The following is a 14,589-nucleotide window of genomic DNA, read 5'->3' as shown; positions in this document are numbered from 1 at the left end:
CATCCAGGAGGAGCGGCTCAGAAAGCTGACCTTGCCTTTGGTTCAGCTGAGCATTTAGTGAGCACTTGCTGCGCATGGTCACTGCGCTGGGGACGCAGAGTAGAAACCAGGAGCACGTGCCCCCGTGGTCTAGGCGGCCCCTCGGGCTGCGGGACACGAGCCCAGGCTTCCGACCCAGCTCCTGACCTGGATTTGAGTCCAGTGTCAGTGCGGGGAATGTGGAGGGTCCAAGGAGGATCGGGTTCCAGGTGACGGGGTTTCGGGGGCAGACCTTCCCACCGCTGGCCCGGGGCTGGGTCTGCCTGGCCTGCCTGGCCTCCCCCAGAAGGGGCTGCGGGGTGAGAATCGAGGGCGTGAAGCCTGACCAGGCGTGTCTGGACCCCTGCAGGACGCCCGGGTTCCCGAGGGACATCGGTTAATAAGTGACAGCTTGCGCTTTGTCTCCGTGAATGTGGAATATCACAGCCACACTGGTGGGGACGCACGTTTTGTAACTGGCGCGTTCCTGGTCCCACATCTGAAGGATTTCAGGAGATAATTAGGGAAAATAAAAACAGAATGGACGGTTAAGAAAAGCAAATTGGAGGGTATAGAAAAATTTAATTATTCTAATGAGATGCCTCTTTGAGAGTTCTTTTGTTCATCAGGCCCAAACCTGACTATTAATTAAGTTACTCCACTAAAAAAGAGGAAAGAAATCACCTATAACATTTTTTTAAGTGCCACTCTGTAAACTTTAGTCCTTCATTCCTACTGCAGGTCCAGGGGCACAAACCTGCAATTACCAGGCCTTTATTACCTTCGCGGTAGTAATTGCCGCGTATCGCCCTAAGGTAGCAGAAATAAAAACCCCTTTCGCTCCCTCCCGCCTCCCCTCTGCCGCGGGGCCCACTGCCTTCCCCTGGGTCTGGCCGGGACGTGGCCTCTCGGAAGCCCGGTGCTCACAGGGTCGATCCCACGCCCGCTCGGCGTGGCAAAGCACACCCGGGCCTGAGAAGCCCGTCCGCACCCAGCGGCCAGCAGGCCAAGGAAGAAAGACAACGTACAGGCTGGGCAGAGATTAGATTATCCAGGATCCTGAAACCCTCCGCAACTTCAAAGGCCCAGGGGCCGGCGGGTTGATCTATCGCCCTGGAGGAGTCCCGGGATTATCTCGGTGTCACCAGCAGCAGAGCACTTCCCCAGCAACGGAAACCCGCGGTCCTGGGTCCCACGCTGACCCTGTGCTGGGCGGCCCTGTGGGCGGCTGTGTCCTCGTCATGGAGGACACGCCCCTTCCCTCCCAAAGCTCCAGTCCCCCCCATGCCGGGGCCAGCAGCCCACTGAGTGCCGTGGCCCAGTGACCCCCGGGGGACCCGGACAGCTGCCCCACGCAGGGGCACAGCCATTCCCGTGAACACAGGCACACAGGCAAGGAAAACTCACACATTTGGAAGCAAAGCCACAGTGGCTGACATCACTTCCTGATTAGACCACAGGGGTTTTTTGATGGTTTTGCTTAGTTTGGGATTTTTCCAGCCGGGTTAAGGAGACTTTATTTGACCCACAGTATCTTAGAACTAACCAGGACGATGGAAAATTAATGTAATGTTTATCGGTACAGAGAAAAGTCCTCTGGCTAAAAAGATGCAAAATCAAGAACAATCCAATTCTCCTGCAGTCACAGGTCTAGTTAATGAGCAACTCCTGGGTTCCCACCCGGCGCCGGAATGGAGCTCCCGTGGCCGCTCCCAGGGAGCTGCCCGGCCTCTCTCGAGCGTGCCTTCCGTGCGCAAACCCGCCCCGTCCTGCAGCCCCCCCGGCCAGGCCCCCGGGTGCAGGCAGCGCAACCACCGCGGCCACCGGAGACCCTGTGGAATGCCAGCGCGGTGCCTCGGCGTCCCCAATGGCCGGCGTCTCTGCGGGGCCTCCCCGTGACAGAACAGCGGCTCTCCCGGGGCCTGACCCTCCTGTTCAAGTCGTCGCCCCTGACTTGAACCTCCGGTTCCCGGTTCGTCACAGAGTGGCCTCCAGGGAGCGGCCTGAACTCAGCACGTCTTGGGGTCGCTTCGCTGCCGGAGAATATGGACCTTCTCTTTCTTGTTTGGTTTTGGGGGTTTGGGGAAGGAACTCGTCTCTTGTGGTAAAAATAGCCACAACCACTTCAGACCACTGTCCCTTTTAAGACCCTGTCTGACCCATTGTCCAGACGCAATCCTATTTCCATCCTGCTTTTGTGTGTTTTCACGTTTGACAGCAAGTGTTTCTTACCACTTCCAAAAGTGGTAGTTTTCTCTTGAAGCTTCCTTCATTACACAGCTGCCGGTGTCCTCGGAAGCTCTGCGGGAACGGTGAAGTCTACCCCACAGTCTGCGTAGAGAAAGGGGCAGGCAGGCCCCACACGGCCACGTGGCCTCCTCGCGTGGCCTCCTCCATGAGCACGAGAGCTGCCGGTCCACAGAGCCTGCTCGGGGCGGATCCGTCTCACCAGGACCAGATGTGTCAGCTCACGGCCCCCACCTTGCTTTCGAAGCCCAGAGGTCAAGAGCCCTGTCGGAGCTGTCGGGCAAGCGCAGCAGAGCCAGGGCTGCCTGTCGGCGGCGGCAGCTCCAAACCGGCCACCCCACGGCACGTGGGAGTCCGTGCCACCGGTGGACGTGCCGCCGTTCCCAGCTTTTTGCTGCACAGACCTCATTCTCTGTGTCCTCTCCTGTCCCACCACCCAGACCGGACCCAGAGCTGGTGACACATTCTTCCAGTTCACTCCGTCCTTAGGTCCGGCTGCAACAGTCGCCGGCCATGCACGGTGGGAGAAGCAAGCCAAGAACCCGGACCCGGCTGATCAGTAAAACAAGGAGAGAACTGCCCAAAACAGTCCTTGCGGTAATGCGGCTCATGGTCAGCATGGGCTTCCCAGGGAGACCATTCTGTCCTCCATGTTTTGGATCGATGGCTGCCAAGCCTGGAAACGGGCAAGGCCACCTGTGGCTCAGTCCAGGAGCCCGGGCTTCGCTGGGAAGAAAGGGACACGGCTCGGCCCTTGGGCTCCATCCGCGTGGGGCTCGGCATCTGCACGGTTCAAATGATGTTGGCAGACATCGCCTCCAACGATGCTCTCTCTCCTTAAAACATCATGACCCCAAGGTTATAGGTCCAACGGACGCAGAGGAAAATAAAGAATAAACGTGTTCTCTGGGAAACAAAGCCATGCCCTGAGAGCCAGGAGGCCATCATCCACAGGGAGTCTCTTGTGAGTGGGCGTCCACGGTATAAAAACCAAGTTTAATGGCTCCTAATTGGCATTCTTGTTGGCATTTTAAGAAAAAATATTCAGATAAATGGATTTCCCTTCCCACTTCAAAAATGACGACACCGTGGCATGAGACTACATCCTTGTCTTCGGAACAGATACGCCAACATCCTGACCTTGCAGGAAGCCACTGGAGGTCTTCCCAACCCCAAGGACTTACAAATTCTCTGAAATTGGAACCGGTCCTTCCTCTTTCTCGCACTGGCGCTCTCCACTAACCGCAGCCGGCCCGACTGCCCGTCCGGCCGCGCGAGACACGGAATGAGTGCCAAGTCGGGAGATGTTCGCTTTTGTGTATGTGCTTCGGTGAGATAAAATAAAATGATACGTTATCTTGAATTACGCCACGATGCACGGTGCGGGGGTATCCTGGGAAACGTGGAGCTAATCGGTTACCCATTCAGAAAATAACTAGAGCATCAATTGTCACGTGAAGCTCCTTTAAAACGCTCGGTGTCCTTTTCTGGGTGTTGACACTCGAAGTACACTGCGTCCTTTGTGAGTGTGGAAGCCGGCAAGAGGAGAAGTTTTTCTCGTGTGCCAAACGGAAAACGAAAACAAAAGTAGCCTTTGCGGCCGCTGTTGGACCGTCGCTTGGTGACTGGCCACAGGGGTTCGGACACCGAGTCCGCCGAAGCAGACCCCACCCCATGTGTGTCCAGGGGGCACGCCATCCACCCTCCCGGCTGCCATCCAGCGGCTGCCGTCCCTGCAGGGCCACGGCCTCATGCAGGGACCCCGGGGTCCCTCCGACACCCCAGCCAGGCGCCGCGTCTGCCTCGCCGGCACCGTGTCTCTCCACACACCCAGACTCCGGCTGCGGATCTGCTTCCCGATGAGCTCCATTGCCTCGTGGCAGCGAACCCTCGCCCCAAACTTCTCAACATACGTAATCTGGGAAACAGAGCTACCTCTGGCGGGGGCCGCCGTGCTCTGGGCGCGTGGGCGCCTTATCCAGCTCCGAGCGTCCGAGTCTCTCACGTCCCACAGATTGGTTCTTTCGGCGTGTGTTTGGTTTGGCCATGGGTGCCCCGTGCCTTCCATACCCCGCGCCCAGGGGCAGGTGCCGGGAGTGGCACCCGCGCCACCCCGACGGGCGGCGAGGCACAGATCTCCACTCCACGGCCTCGACAACCTAGACAACTAGAGGCAAAACCCGCAACCTAAACAATGTTTAACCTGCTGGAGCGAGCACTGGGCTCCCCTGCCCCTGAGGAGTCCCTGGCTTCTCCCCCCGAAACTCAGAGTGCACGAGATGTCGACCAAACTGATTTAAATACAACAGATTTTTAAAAATGTCTAAAGCAACTGGAGACATTTCAGAGATTTCTGTACATTGGCTTCTCTCCCCAGATATTTACTTTGTTATTTTTAAAACTTTCTAATATTTATTGTGTTTCATAGGGATGTTTTCGAATGTTTTCTTCCAAAATTTTTTGGAAGATGTTCTCTTCCAAGACTTGGGAGGCTTTCGAGGGAAGCCTGGCTGTTTGCCCACTGGTGTGGGTGTTCTGCCTTGAAAGTTCCTCTTCCATTCAAATCTCCCCAGGACAAACGCAGATTCTGAAACCACAGCGAACACGTAGAACAGGCACAACGTGCCCCAGAGACCAGAGTTCTCGCCGAGACGCTCTGGTATAAATGATAACTCACACTCCCTGAGAGCAACGGGGTCAGGACAGTTACTGTCTGAGACCTACGAGGGTAAGGACAGAACACGGACCTTCATCTATATGACCCCAGAAAGTCCCAGCCCAGAGCACAGGGTATGACAAAGTTTACCCGTCTCAGCATCCAGCAAACCTCCAGATGGGCTTGTGAGCCCAGGGTCAAGGACCCGATATCGACGCTTCTTTCTTCAGCCGGTGGTGGCCGTCATCGCTGGGGAGAGTTAAATCCCCTGGATGATACATGTTCTGTTTGTGTATATTATTTTCCTGCCTGAAGCTAATAATTAACATTGTTTTGATGTGCTAAGCATTCCTAATAATGAAAGTTAAATAAGAAACCACTGGGTTGAGAACCAGAATGTCAATAGACAGAAACCAATTTTCTTAATGTGTGTTATCTGAACACACTTCACGTCCACGGAAGTGACCACAGTGTGTGTTATGTGGGAGGTGTGGGTGAGGCCATGAGGCTGACCCCCTGACCAGGCGATGTGGGTCCCATGCGTGTGAGCGCCAGCTGGTCAGGCCGCCTCCCTAGGATGCCGCAGGGTCCTCCGCACATCTCTGTCTGTCACGGAAGCCCTTCCGGGGTCCGCCTCCCAGAGCTGTCTTCAGACACAGCTCACAAAGCGCGCCAGGACCCAGGCAGCCTTCTCCGGAACCTGGCTCCATGTGACCGAATGGCCGGGCGCTGTCTCACCGGGCATCTGGAGTCTCAGTGGGTCAGTGAGTTCAGCTCCGCCGGATGCCAGGGTCCCTGCCCGCCCTGGATTCGGTGCAGGGCGCAGACCCGCAGTCAGGCACCACGGCCTTACCACCCTCCCCGGTGTCTGGGCAAGAGCTGTGTGCCGGCCCTGCACCAGGCCCTGCAGGGAGGAACGCCTCTGTGCACATAACGAGGTCCTCGGTGGTGGGCTGACCCTGCAGCAGGGGAAGAACGGGAGCCCGTGGGCAGGGGCACGTCACGCCGACACGTGCTGACAGCCGTGACGATGTGTAAAGCAGGGTCAGGGCACGGAGGGCTAAGGGGCTGTTGGCATACACATTCCACGGCAGGCCGGACGTCAGCCAGTGTCCAGTGGGCATCAGCCGTGGGCAGGGAGCATCTGAGAATATTCCATTCTATGCCCCCTCGAGCTCACGGCCTGTTTCCATGGTCCCTCTGACTCTGCACTGCACCGTGACCAAGGAGGACGGGGTGAAAGGTGCTGTTTGCCGGGCGGCAGGGCTCACCTCCTGCTGGCTCCCGGCAAACGGGACCCGGCATCCCTGCACTGGGCTGAAGGGTCCCTCTCGACCCCAGTGCCCTGGAGCACCACACCCACCTCATGCCCATGGCTGCACAGGGTCAGCCGTGTCAGCGGATGCTGGCCAGAAAGCAGGCTTGCTGTCCTGAACGTTTGCCACTCCCCAGGCAGCCACCAGTCCCCAGAGAGGGAAGCACGTGTGGACTGAAGCCACTGTCACAGCCACGCTCAGCTCCAGCCAGCTGAGAGCGACCCACTCCAGGGACCCATGGGTGCACACGCAGGAGCTCGGTGCCACGGGGACTGTGTGCTCGTCCGGGACGAGTGTGATAGCCCCTGGTGCACCTGGCCCAGCGTCAGCCCTGGAAGCCAGATCCGCGTGGCACCATGTAGTGTGATGGTGACTGCAGAACAAGAGAATCCGGGCCTGTCCTGTCCTTCTGTGGCCTCGCTGTGTGCGATTCAGGACTTAGCCTCTCCCAGCCCGAGTCCTTGCCAGGAGAACGCCATCGCAAGCCCCTCCCGCATGTCCCTGCTCCTCTCCAGGCATCCGGCGGGAGACAGGAAGAGCACGGCACGCCCCACAGAGCCTGGCACTCAGGAAAAAGGCCTCTTCCACAGAACTCCTCCAGGGGTTCCCGGCACACTCTGTGCTGAGCTACGGGTTCGTCACAGGTAAGGGAGTGGGGCCTTCGTTCCGCGCACAGTTATGAAGCGAGAGTGCGTGACAACAGACTAGTCCCCACACGTCAGCACTCTCCCAAAGAAAGCCGGACGCCAGCCTCGGAAGACGCCCACGTGACCTCCTAGAACCAACCCCTCGGATGCGGCGCCCATGACACTGTCCAATCCCTTTATAACCAAACCCACCGAGGACCGCTCGGTAGAACGGAAGGACTCTCCGCCGCCAGCAGGGGGCGCACCGATTTCCGAGCGTCTCTGGGGCCACACACATGCCAGACACCAGAGGCCGAGACCTGGGAGTCCAGGGCCGGTGGCTGCTTGGTTGGGTTTTGGAGGATCTTAACCTACATAAGGGCTGGAAAACCAAGAGCCAGAAGAGGAAACAGAGGCGCCTGCGGTAAGGGCATCAGCCCCCCGACAGCACCTGACAGGCTTAGTGTTTGGCGCCGCTGGAAAAACAGGGCAGCGACCCAGCCTGAGCGGCGCCAGCGAGCCCTGCGTCCTCCCGCCGGGCACCCAGCCAGGGTCTCTGTGCCTGCGCCCAGCGGGGCTCGGAAAGGTTCTGCTGAGAAGGCACTGGAGGGTGCATGGGCGCCACCGGGACGGAATGCCCTAGGAGCTCAGGAGGCCGCCCGTCGCCCTAGCACAGGCAAGGGCTCTAACTCTCCATTCGTCAGTCCCCCGTTCCTCCAGGCTGGTCCACGGAGCGATGCGCCGTCGGCGGCCCTCTGTGGACAGTCGTCCCATCTATACAACGAGGACACCTCCATTGGCGTGAAGCCACAGGCAGGGCCGTGGCATCATCGCATCTCTGGGAAGACTCAGGACTCCCACAGACCCTGGTGGCCTTGGGGGCACCCAACCGCACGGGACAGTCCGTGCCCTTCCCACGGCCCCAGGAGCACCTGCCGTGGCCTTGCTGCTGTCGGGCGGCCGTGAGCCCTCAGCGAGCCCCAGCGGAGGCCACAGTGTCCTTACACACTGTAACGGGAGTTCGCCCTGGGCTTTTTGCAACATCTAAAAAGTCGCCAATAAAATAGTCCCTGAACTGAGCGCGCTGTGTCCACGTGCCATGAGAAGTAATGTTTCCACGGGCGCGATCTGTGCCCGTCCCACTGCCCAGTCTCTGCGGTGGTCTGAATGCGCCGGCAGGGGACGAGACGGGGAGGGCGTCGGGGTCCCCCCTCCCCAGGCCGCCCTCCAGCGGCCGGCAGTGGGGGCTGGGGAGACACACGCAGTGGGGTGGGCCCGGCTCCTCGAGGGCCCCTCAGCTCTCCAAGGGCAGAGCAAAGTGTGCCGCCGGCCGCAGAACGTGCGGGAGCCAGAGCGGTTAAACAGGCTCGGGCATCTGACGGCAGAAAGCAAGGAACCTCAGAGATTAAACATGAACGAGAAGTGCAAAAAGCAACACTCTCCTCATCCAAGACCCCCAGAGCGCTCATTCAGAGACAGATATGCTTCCATAAGACCGGTTTTCTCCAAGAATTGCAAAGGAAGCTCCTGCTTTTCCTCCGGTTTCTTCATTCTTGATGCAGAAGGATAAATTCTCCAGAATGTCATCCCAGGACCCGTCACCTGCCGTGAAACCCTCAGCTGTCTGGTTCAAGTACGCCAAACGGAGCTCCCACGGTTCAAGTACGCCAAACGGAGCTCCCACGGTGGCCACACACAAGGAGTTACTCACTTTGCACCTATGAATGCTAAGTAGGACACAATTTGCAAATTCCGGGAAATTGTGCAAATATTTGGCATCACTGTGAGCCGTCTTTAAAGGCGCCACATTAACCTCCAGCTTCTAATTATGATGATGCCGGAGCAATGCCATTGTTTGCAGCAGGAACTGTGGGGCTCCGTCCTAGGAAGGGCCTGGTTTAGGATTCAGTGCGAACTCAGAAAACATGCATCTACATTAGTAACAAAGGCAAGTAAGGAAATCTGTGCCAAGCACAAGAAGCTGTAAAGGGAGCTTGTACTTCTAGAGTGGAGAATGTCCTCAAGTATTTTTGCTGCAATTTGCATCGTAGTTTGTAAGATTTATCGGTTCTTACTCAAGTCACCAAAAATACAACAGAGAATTTTATATTAATTGGAACATTAATAATGCATTTCTAAGCTAAACGATATCCTTGGGATCTCAAAGGAAACTTCAGAAATGCCGGGCCAAAGTGCTCTGCGCAACCAGACATCCGAGCCTCATCAGTATTCATTTGAATGGATTTTCCCTTCAGAGCATCCACGGGCACTCAGTAAATCGGTGGATAAAGCAAACGTATTCGTGTAAACTGGTTTGATCATCACCTCTTGCCCTTCCAAATGAGGGAATAACACTCCGTAATTCTCTAACAGAAGCTATGTTAATGGTTTCTGAGCAACAGGCACAGATCCCTTAAAGATTACAGTTCTATTAAAAGCCAAACAATCATGGAACCCAGAACATTTCACAAACAAGAAGGCATCTTTAGGGTTTCCTCCTCATCCAACGCTATGACTCACTGGAAATTTATGTGAAGACCATCATGAACGTCATCAGCATCCAGCCCCGGTCACAGCCTAAGTCAGTGTCTTGCCCACTGCGGGACACACAATCCTCAAGGCACCAAGCTCCATGTCCCTCTTCTTCACCTCAGCCTCGTGCTGAAAACCGATCCCATTTGAAGTTTCTCTGGAGAGTTCCAACATGGACCAAAGTGTTAACATTTGCATGTGGAAGTAGGAATGGCTTTTATGTCTTTCTTTGTACTTCTCTATGCTTAAAATTTTTTTAAAAATTTGTTTTGTTTAAATCCTGTGTATTTCTGTTTCTGGTAATGCAGGGCCAAATAATTCTAATTCTCATGCTAAAAGACAGAAGATCTGTTTTTAAAAAACTAAGTTTGCGCCAAGTTCAGAAAGAAAGGACAGAGTTATGAAGGACCGGCCAGGCTTGGTCTAGAAGAAGAATGACATGGGGCGAAGGGGGCACAGGTCTGGAACTGCTTTCTCCTACAGCGCATGGTCCCCAGGGGGCAGCTGGGAGACCCAAACATGCACAAGGTCACTAACAGCCTCCCTAGTCTACTGCCTAGAAATTGGAACCTAGCTTTGAAAGGGAAGATTGGTCAAGGCCCCACACTCTGGGTTGGGATTCTGAAGGGTTAACCCTATTACTGAAGGCAAGTTTCATAGACTCTAGACCTGTGAAACTGGACGGAGAAGTTCCCACAAGATCTGTAACTGCCCCCCAGAGGCAAATGTAGTCTAAAAAAAGATATCATAATCCTCAAAATATTTCGAAGTTTTTCTCATGCAATGTCCATCATTATACCAATCATAAGCAAAATCATCAGAAAAATAGAAGTCAAGACCAAAAGTAAGAGAATAGATGTGCAGTACAACCATGCCCACAAGGACTCTGAGTATAGAATGTAAATAGATTAAAATGACACTACCAGTATATTTAAAGACTTTTTTTTAATGGTTGAGAATTTAAACAGAGAAATATACAACAAACCACCTCACACACCAAGACTTAACAAGAACAGGTTTATTTAGCCCCGCAGGTCAGGACAACCTCAGGTGGCAGCTTGCCTGGTCCCAGCCAGACTCACTTGTCCTCTGCTGGGCCTTCCTTCATGTCTGGAACCCCCTCCAGGAGGACAAGGTCAGTGGAAGTGCCCACATGCCTGGGCCTTTCTCCACATGGCCTCCCATCCTTCATCAGTCTGACCAGATTACTCTCACGGTGGCTAGAGGGTTTCCGGCATGAGGGTGGGACGTGTGAAGGTGCAGGCTCAGAGTTCACGCAGCATCACTTCCCCCAGGTTCTACTGGTCATAGCAAGTCAGGGGTGGCCCTGACTCCCAGGACAGAGAAAGGAGGGAAGAACCACAGAGAACTTCTGGCCACATCCACAGTCTGCACAGCCAGAGACCAAGAGACGGGGTGGGGGGGGGGGGTGGCAATGCTTAAAATTGTAGAAGAATAGAGAAGACAACCTTTAAAATTCAGATATAGATACAAGGTAGATAAGCTGAAGATAAGATATCAGATTGATATTATCAGATACTGTCAGGTACAAGATTGGATATGGTCATATGATCTAGTTGAAGAGAGACTTAGTGAACTAGAAAATTGGCCAGAAGAAAACATCCTGGATAAAGCATGGAGAGATAAAAGAATGGAAAATAAAGAGGAAATCTGAAATGGATAGATTAGCGTGGGATGTCCTATGTATATTTGGAATCTAAGAGGTAAAAGTAAACACATTCCAGAGGCTCTGTATGGGGAGATAAGAACAGAAAAGACTATCAAATGCTGAAAGATGTTAATCCAGAGATTCAAGAAGTCCTTGGAACACTAGTTGGAATATAAAATTACATATGAACACATTATAATAAAATTCCCTTTTCTTTAGAAAGAGAGTGTGAGAGAACAGAGGGAGAGGCAGAGGGAGGGAGAGAGTCTCGAGGAGACTCCCTGCTGAGCACAGAGCCCAGTGCTGGGCGCAATCTCAGGACCCTGAGATCATGAGCTGAGCCAAAATCACCCGACTGAGCCACCCAGGTGATGTAAAATTGCTTTTTAAAAAGAGAGAAAATCCTAAAGCAGTAAGAGAAACAACGGCATATTATATTCAAAGGAAGAAGCATTAGAATGACAGCTAACTCCTCAAAACAAACAATTAAAACCAGAAGACAGTGAAATGATATTTTCAAATTACTAAACGATAGAATGGCCCCCAGACATCTGTATCCTGCACAGATAAGCATCAAGAAGGATGCTATAATAGAGACGTTCCCAGGTAAGCAAAAAACCAGGAGAAGTTGTTACCAGCAAACACATGAACAAACCCATAATTATAATAGATGTGAGTTCTTCCTGTTCAATAACTGAGAGGAAGAATGGTTAAAACATGGAGGAGGTAGATTCTTTTTAAACATTAGAACAAGACAACAAATTTCACTTGTACAACAACTGTAAACTACACCTTATTTTCTGGTACATGGGGAACATTGACTAAGATTCAGCTTAGTAAAAAAAAAACACTATATTAGCATCGAATGTACCAAATGCTTCGCAGCCACCTAGGATTAGAAATAAATCTAGTAAATGCATGCTCTCTACCTCTGCACATGTGCACACTCTTACATTCACCAGGAAAGGCACCAACAAACCATTCCTAGAAAAAATTACAGAACGAAGTAAATGAGGAGATACACCCACTTAGTGGATGGGGAAACTCCCTATACGAAGATGTCAATTCTCAAATTCCTCAAGTTGCTCTGAGTTCAATGCAACCCCAATTAAAGTCTAAATGGAGAATTGAAGACAACGAACCCATTCTAAAACGTACGTGGACACTCAAGGCTATGAACAAGGCGAAAAGAGCTGCTCTGGAAGAGATCATCTTATCCAGAGATGGTATGAAGACAACGCGATGTTAACAACAAGAAGACAACGCGATGTTAACAACAAGAAGACAACGCGATGTTAACAACAAGAAGACAACGCGATGTTAAAAACAAGAAGACAACGTGATGTTAACAACAAGAAGACAACGTGATGTTAACAACAAGAAGACAACGTGATGTTAAAAACAAGAAGACAACGCGATGTTAACAACAAGAAAGGCAGACAGGGCAGTAGATCAGGAGAAGGACTGGGAGACAGGCCCGCCCATAAACAGGCATTGATTATTGGCGAGTGTGATGCTGAAGAGTGATCGACAAAGCCAGCAGGGGGTCTGGCCATTCATGTCTCCGTGTGGAAAAACGAAATGGAGCCCTGCCTCACACCACACGATTTCCAAGGGATTCGAGATACAAATACAAAAATCCAAAGAATAAAAACCTCCAAAAAGATTGTATTTTAAAAACCCCATTATCTCAGAATAGGAAAAGCTATCCTAAACAGAATATGAAACTCTGTCTGCAAAGAGGAAGCCTGAGAATTTGAATGACACTGAAACAAAGAACCGTCCACCAAACAGAGCCATTAATGTCATGAAAATGTAAGCCACACGTTAAGATGTTTGCAACACACTCACGAATGAAAGGGTCATACCTGCGATGCTCAGAGAGCTCCCAAATCCATAAGCAGAAGACAGACATGTCTTCAGGGTTGCTTTGACTCTGGTCAAGCAGGCCACAGTGCTGCCAGGTCCCTTGGTCACCATGGCTACAGCTGGACAGCCTGGACACCAGCTCGGCTGACCTCTTCTCTCATCCTCTGAGCCTTCAACAAAGGGTCCCACTTCTCCAAGGTCATCTGTGTGGCAAAGTTGGAGGCTTGGAGATGGTGGGAAACCACTTGGGTCTGAGTCTATCCTTCTGCTTTCCAAATTGCACATGGAAGTTGCCCTCATCCTTCTGTCCCCATGTCACACCATCCAGCTGATGGCAGGCTCTGGTTCCAGGACAGCAGCAGCAACATTCTGACACCCTTTCCTCAGGTGCACAAGTGTTGAGGGCCAAAGCCCTGTCCCCTCCTGTATGTCACTCCTGGTAACTCGGTTGTGAGCTCCGACCCTACCATACATATTCTTGAGAGGCAAACAGTGGGGAATGACCCAAATGCCCATCAATAGAACATCACGCTCTTCCCATGTGAGGAATGCTGCACGGCATTGAAAGGGAATGACCTATAGTGAGTAGGTGACAGAGGTGAGTCTGGTCATCACAAGGTTGAACAAAGAAGCCAAACAAAACAGAATGCACGCGATCTCAGTCCACCTTATAAAGTTCAAAGCCCCCACGAAACTACAACAGACTGTAGAGGGACAAGAGTGCTTACCTTTCAGGAAGACAAAGATGGCGCTCAAGCCACGAAGACATTTTCTAGAATCCTCTCCACACCTAGGTGGTAGTTCAATGGATTTCAACTTTTGGACAGTTGACTGATGCTTTGATGTTTTGCTCACTTTTCTATATGTGCATGTTATTCTTCAACTAAAAGAAAAGTCCAAATAGAAAATAAACAAATAAACAAAAACTCTGATGGGTGGCAAACTCCATTTGGAAAGGAAGCCTGGGCACCTGCCGGGATCTGTCCAGCCAGCACAGGGTAGAGGGAAGAAGAACTGCCCCCTCCAGCGTCTGAATTCTGCGGTATCCGCTATCATCTCCCGAGGACCAGGCCAGGCTCCACAGCCTTCTTCCCCTGCTTCCCTCGGTGTCGGACGCACTGTGAACCTGTCAAAACAAGCTTTCGTCTCGCCGTCATTGATGCAATCCCACAGCCCCAGTCGCATTACATACGTAAGGGACCAGCTAGTTACCACAAAGGTTTCTCATATTTAAAATGAGTGGCCCAGTGAAGGACGCTTCTGGTTTGTTCAGATTGACTGCCCCCAAATTACCAACTCTCAGAGCATTAAAAAACGATAAAAATACACCCACGAGCCCTCAGCAAGCGTGTCTGCACGGTGCTGGTGGACACTCACGGAGCGACAGGCACAGGGCAAGTTGCCCGTTCCGCACCTCAGAGCCCCTGCTCCTTTTCCTCGATACTAGAAAAGAATGCCATCAGCTAGCCGCACCGATCGGTCTGAGCACAGACGTCATGTAAGAGCCCCACAAGGCTCAACGGCATCTGAGGAATTTCACCGTCTGTCCTCACGGGAACAGTCCGCCAACCCTGCGAAGCTGGGTGTCTCCACACATGCCGCGCCTCTCCCAGTCCAAATGCCAGCATTTAAAAAATAAAGATCATATGAGTTAAC

Source organism: Mustela erminea, chromosome 13 (genome assembly GCF_009829155.1).
Source record: "Mustela erminea isolate mMusErm1 chromosome 13, mMusErm1.Pri, whole genome shotgun sequence".
Classification (NCBI taxonomy): domain Eukaryota; kingdom Metazoa; phylum Chordata; class Mammalia; order Carnivora; family Mustelidae; genus Mustela; species Mustela erminea.
This window is presented reverse-complemented; position numbering follows the sequence as displayed.